Below are 6,234 nucleotides of genomic sequence, written 5' to 3'. Positions count from 1 at the left end.
GGCGAGGCTATACGTATTATTACCCTAGATCATTGCGGAGGATCCTGTAAATGTTTTACAAAAAAAAAAAATATCCAACAGTCCATTCACCAAAAAATTAATAAACTTACATACACGAAAAATTGAATAAAGCAAACGAAATTCACTATATATTTTTCTTTTTCAAAGTGGCTATCAAAGTCTCTTTCTATACAGTTCACTTGTTTGCAATAATTGTCCCCTCAATAATATTTTTTTTGACTTTTCACCTAATAAGTGGTTGGTTACTTGTTTATGGCCCAATGATTTACAATACATGGGGAACAATGAAATAGGAATAGCCCTTGGGTCGAGTCCATTCAGAAAGAGTGTTAATTAGCACCTTCATTCGATAGCTTCTTCATTTTTCATTATAATATGACGTCTAGGATTACACTTTGTATCTCCCAAATCGTATCATGAGAATTTTCGACGATCAGTAATTGCTCAAGTTGTGGATCCACTTTCGCAACGAGAAATATTTAAGTCTTTTAAAATAATTTGATTTTCTATTGTGACGTGTGTTGTGTTTTTATTTTTTTTGGACTTGTTTATCGTCCTTTTCCTCTTTTCTAAATCAAGTTATAAAAATCTTTTTTTAGCAAATTAAAAAATTTATGTGAAAATGTTAAATTGAGATCTAAAATTTTATAGAGGTAGATCATGATCTAATATTGTCAATTTTATAAATTATAACATTTGCAAAACTCTTAAGAATAACGATAAGATCTCAATGATTAGGCTAAAATAAGAACACATGTGTAAAATCGATATATGTGCTTAATTGGGCTTGATCAGATTTTTTTCAGCCCAATACATATTTTTCACATTAAAAGAGTGTCTTTATTTTTGATGCGTTTGATACAGAGATGTTTTTCGATTATCTCATAATCGATTGATGAATATTTTTTTTTAAGAAATAAGATCCTTAAGAATGAGAAAAATAAATTTCCTAATCGAAGTTGAGAAAACAAGTTCTACAAAGAGCGTTTCACATTGGTTGTCGTCTCCTCCTCCATACCCTCCAACACCTCATTTTCATCCCCCACCCTAGGCCATGTTGCTCCCATTCTTACCACCCCACACCACTAAGCTCCATAATTTTCACTTACCCGTCTCTCTCTCTCTCTCTCTCTATATATATATATATATATATATATATAAATATAGAAATCTTGTGATCGGCCAACTTTTTCTTTTCAAATTTCGATATTTGTAATTAATATTAAGATCTGATTAAATATATTTTTTTGTCAAAAAGTCTCATAACAAAGAGTGAAACATTCCTTAACAAATATAATATTCTAATTGTCAAATACATTTACCTTTTTTTTTTTCCTTTTCTCTATCTCTTTTATGTTATTTGCTCCGTTTCATTTTGTTTATCTAATTTTTTTAGCCCATTTTAAAAAAGAAAAGAATATCTCTATAGCAATTCTTTAATTTCAATTTTATAAATGACATATTTAATACCACAAAATTAAAGAATCATATAATTTAAAATTTTCTCTATTTTCTTAAAATCCGTTTATCCAACCCCCCAACCCCACGGTACAGTACACAACAGTGTTCTTAAAACTAGTCATGTTCTGACAAATCTTTGTCATTTTACTTTTCTCATAGTAATGTTAGTTGGACTACCTTTGAACTTAATTTGTACTGGAGTGCTTTGCTTAACACAAAGTTCTTTTGGTTCCGTCCGAGATTTGGTATTCGTATTTTAATTTGATACTCACCAAAGGTGTTAATTGAGCGAGTTGAATTGAATTTGAGCGATTAAAACAAGTTGAACCAATGAACTTACATGTCAAAATTACTTGAGCTTAAATTAAGGGCGGCTCAATGTAATTGGAGGCCTAAAACAAAATTTTAGTTAGAGGCCTAAAATCTAAATAAGTTTTATATGTATTTATTTATTTTTCTAACTTTTTAAATGCATATTATTACTTAATTAATATCTTTATTTATAAATGATTTCCTCAAATACTTTTTTTTTAATTATTAGCTTTAGGTAAGTTTTTATCAATTTAACATTAAAAAACATTTTTTTTCTGAGGCAATTATTTTATGAATTATTAAGATAATTCTATAAGTAATAAGTTGACAAACTTTAAATAATAATAAGAGTTAGAACCATAGATTTTGATTCAAGAAGTTGATGACTTGGTATACCCTGCTCTAATATGTTTGTTGTAAATTGTAATGCTTGAAAACCTAAGAAGAAATAAAAAAAAAGAATTTGTAATTCACTTTGTTAAATATTTTTCGACTATTGATTCATATTTTTGACAGTGTATTACTCTAACTTATCAAAGATTTCCAAGATTTAAAGAAAGAGAGTGCAAAAGGAGTTTCTTTTTTTTAAAAAAAATAATCTGAGTGTTAGTACAGAGAATGTAAGAAGGCAAATAATTTTTTCTTGATTTCTTCTATTTGAATGAAGTTAAGCAGAATAAAATAATATAACTTTTTAATATTTGTTTTTTATTTTTTATCATAAATAACTATTTTTTTCTATAAAAAATTAACACATAATTTATTATTAATAAAAATTTGAGACCCCTCAAAATTGAGGACCTAAGGTATATGCCTTAAATTTTATAAGCAAGAGTGGCCCTTGACTTAAATGAGCTAAAATATGATAATAACCCAGCTCTTTCAATTCATACTAACTTTTTAACTGTATACTAACAGGTTTTACTTATCCATTGTAGCATATTATGAGAAAAATAATTTTTTTTTTCTTTTACACTTAACATTAAGTACTTATAATGCACTAATCAATATAAATATTATGATAAACTATGTATTTTATTTATACAAATATTATGATAAACAATGTATTTCATTTATTATTTTTAAAAGGTTTGCAAAATAATATAAGCACGCGCAATGTGAAGTTTGAAAGGTATTTAATTTGGTCAACAAAAAAGGATAGATATTTAATATGGTCTTACTGATAGTGCACGTGAACATGCCTCTTATTCCCCTACTTCAAGATTTTTTTATTTTTTTTTACTTTTTATTTTTGATATGCAATATAAACGGGTTGGATTAAAATCAAATGAGTTTAAATGAATACAATTTTAATTCATTCAAGATTTTCTTAGTTAAAATAAGTCAATCATATAATGAATCATATCACAAGCCGTTCAATATGAATCAATATCTCTTCACTTGATATTTTGCTAATTGAAAGAAAAAAATGTGAAAGGTAATGTGTTTTTTAAAAAAAAAATATATATACTATTGGCTTAGGTTCTTTTAAGTACGTATGGACGAGTTAGATAAAAAATGAGTGAATGTAGATAAATTCACAATTATTGTTGCATTGAGGGACAACTTTCTGCCATTTTTCATTTTTTTGTTTACTCATTGGTATTTAAATTCACCAATTCGACTAATATAAATATGCATAGTGTAGGATTCATTTAGAATGAAACGCTCCCTAATATAAATGTTTTCATTCTCAAAATTCAAACTCGAGAACTTTGCTTTACGTATGAATGAAATTCATCCATACCACATCTTTTTATGGTCGGTTAACTGTCTTTTATTTGATCATTTAATTTTCATTGCCTTCCTACCTCGCAAGTAATGATAAGATTGGCGTATGTTCTATTTTTTTCAAATTTTACTTGTGAGATTATATTAAATATATTATTACTAGTTATTATACTTGAAATGTACACACTAACCCAACTAATATATATGTGTATAGCGAATGGTTCATTAAAGGGAAAAAAGCTTTTTACCAACAACCAGCTAGTTGTCCTTCCCCAAATGTAATTTAAATGGAGAACCTTGCAACACACATTTATAGTATGGCCAAAACCATAATTAATGTTCTCTTCATTTTAATTTATTTGTCTAATTTTAATTTGATATATTAAAAAAGTTTGGATATAGGAAATTATAAGGTAGAAAGTCAATTCCTCACCAATGCAATCAACCAGCTAAGCTATTAAGATTATCCAAAATGAAGTTTAAAAAAGTAAGAAGGAATTTTGAATTGATCTTGTGATCTTAAAACTTAATGATATATAAAATGTATCAAAATATTCTTTAATTTTATGATCTTAAATATATCAGATAAAAAGTTAGAGATTGCCAAAAAGGAAAGGAGATTTTTTTTTTAAAAAAAATGGATCAAAAAAGTAAAACAAACAAATTGAAACGGAATAGCATATTAATTAAGTCAAAATTGGGTACTCCTAGTACTGTTTACAAATGTTGTCTGTTTCTCAAACCAGTGGTACTAATTAACCCTGAATTAATATCATAGTACTATTTACCTACCCCTCTTTGGGCCTTGCTATATATATCAAAGGACCAAATAACCATTCTATATTAACTCATCATGTGTGAAAATGTATAAATGGAGACTTCAAGAAACTTGACCAACAAAAGATACACCAAAATTCTTATTTTAGTTCTAATAATATTTGACATAAAAGCATAATTAACCTCCAATGAGTTAAAATGTGTGCTTTTGGTCCATTTATATAGGAAATATGTTATTTTTTGATTATTTTAAAAGTAAATTATCCTCACATTTGGAGAAACAATATAAGCTTAACATAACACATGAGTAATTAAATGATAGAACAATTAATTTTTTTGAAAATTTATGAATTTCCACAAACAAAGAGATAAAATATGCTTAATTAAACAAATATAATTACAACGAACAACTCATAATTTACCTAAATTGAGGGACCAAAAATGTTATTAACCCTAAAAACAATTCAACCCTAAGTTTCGATTTTAGGGCAAAAGTTTTAAAAAGTCAATTCTTCTTTCTTAAACTTCGTGAACAATCTAACGCGATCGCATATAAAATGGGACCAAGAGAATATAGAATAGTAAAATAAAAAGAACCATTTTTATGTAGCATATTGCAATAGGTAAATTTGTACACATAGTGGATCAACCAAATATACTAGATGAAAAGAGTAAAAGACTAAAAAAAAAAGGGTAACTCAAACCAAGTAGTATAAAATAAAGTAACCTTAAGCATTAACCATATTTATATATATATATCCACTGCCACAAGCTGCAAATTTGCAGTTTGCAGAAGTAGTAGTACCACTACTATATATAAATAGTTTTCCTTCTTTCTTTCTTTTTTTTGTTTCATATATTCATATGGAACCAATTAAAGAAAGTGAAGAGCACAACTCCAACAATAATTCCTCAGAGAACTCATCAAAATCATTTGGAAAAAAGTGTAGTCATATTGCAAAGAAGCAAAGGGCTAAGTTTTATATTGTAAGAAGATGTATTGCTATGCTTGTGTGTTGGCATGAGAGGAAAGAATGATCGTTTGATGATTTGAAGATTCGAAGATTTGTAGAGAAGGTGTACTTAGGGATCATTATTTGAGAGTATGTTGATATATTATTTATCCACAAAAAGTTGGAACTTATAGCTCATTCTTTTTTATTTGTATTTCTTTGCCTGATTATATATTGATGATGAAGCCATCTTGGTTTTTACTTTATTTAGTACTCTTCAATCTTGGATTCCTGATTTAGTTTCCTTTCTTTATTTCTTACCTTTTGGGGGTGCAGGGTTGTTCATCATTATTGTCATCTTTGTATGATTTATCAAGCAATCGTGCTGTGAAATCAACCATTAATACTTATGTCAGCATAGGCTATCTACTACAAACTCCCCTTGTGCTAAGACTTTTTCCTGAATTCAACATGAACGTTGGATGCTTTATGCACTCAACTGTCCTTCTCAATATTATTGCTTCACATTTCCATCAACATTTGATAAATCCCTCTTCTTCTTCCTTCTCTTTTTTTTTTTTTGAAAAATAATCAATTAACATGTGGTTTTAACCATACATTGAAGAAATGTAGCTGGATTTTAGTGTTTCACTATTTTAAAATCTTTTTTGTCTTTTTCCACAATAAAAATTATGAAGGGTATATGGTACTTAATTAATTAACCATTGGGTTAATAAGAGGTTTCTATAAAACAAAATATTAGCTTATGTAAAAACCAATTATTATGATGATTTTTGTAGCTTTAGAAATGTTTGTTTCCCAAACACCAACTATAAATGTTTTTGTAATTCAGACATTCTAATCAATCTTGAATCATTGTTAACATAAACCTAGACAGACCAAAGAATCATTTAAACTATTTGCTTTAGATTGTCTGTCCCACAATATTTTGCTTCTTTTCTCCATCTTTATTTTTTGC

The sequence above is a fragment of the Solanum dulcamara genome, chromosome 3 (genome assembly GCF_947179165.1).
Source record: "Solanum dulcamara chromosome 3, daSolDulc1.2, whole genome shotgun sequence".
Taxonomy (NCBI): domain Eukaryota; kingdom Viridiplantae; phylum Streptophyta; class Magnoliopsida; order Solanales; family Solanaceae; genus Solanum; species Solanum dulcamara.
This window is presented reverse-complemented; position numbering follows the sequence as displayed.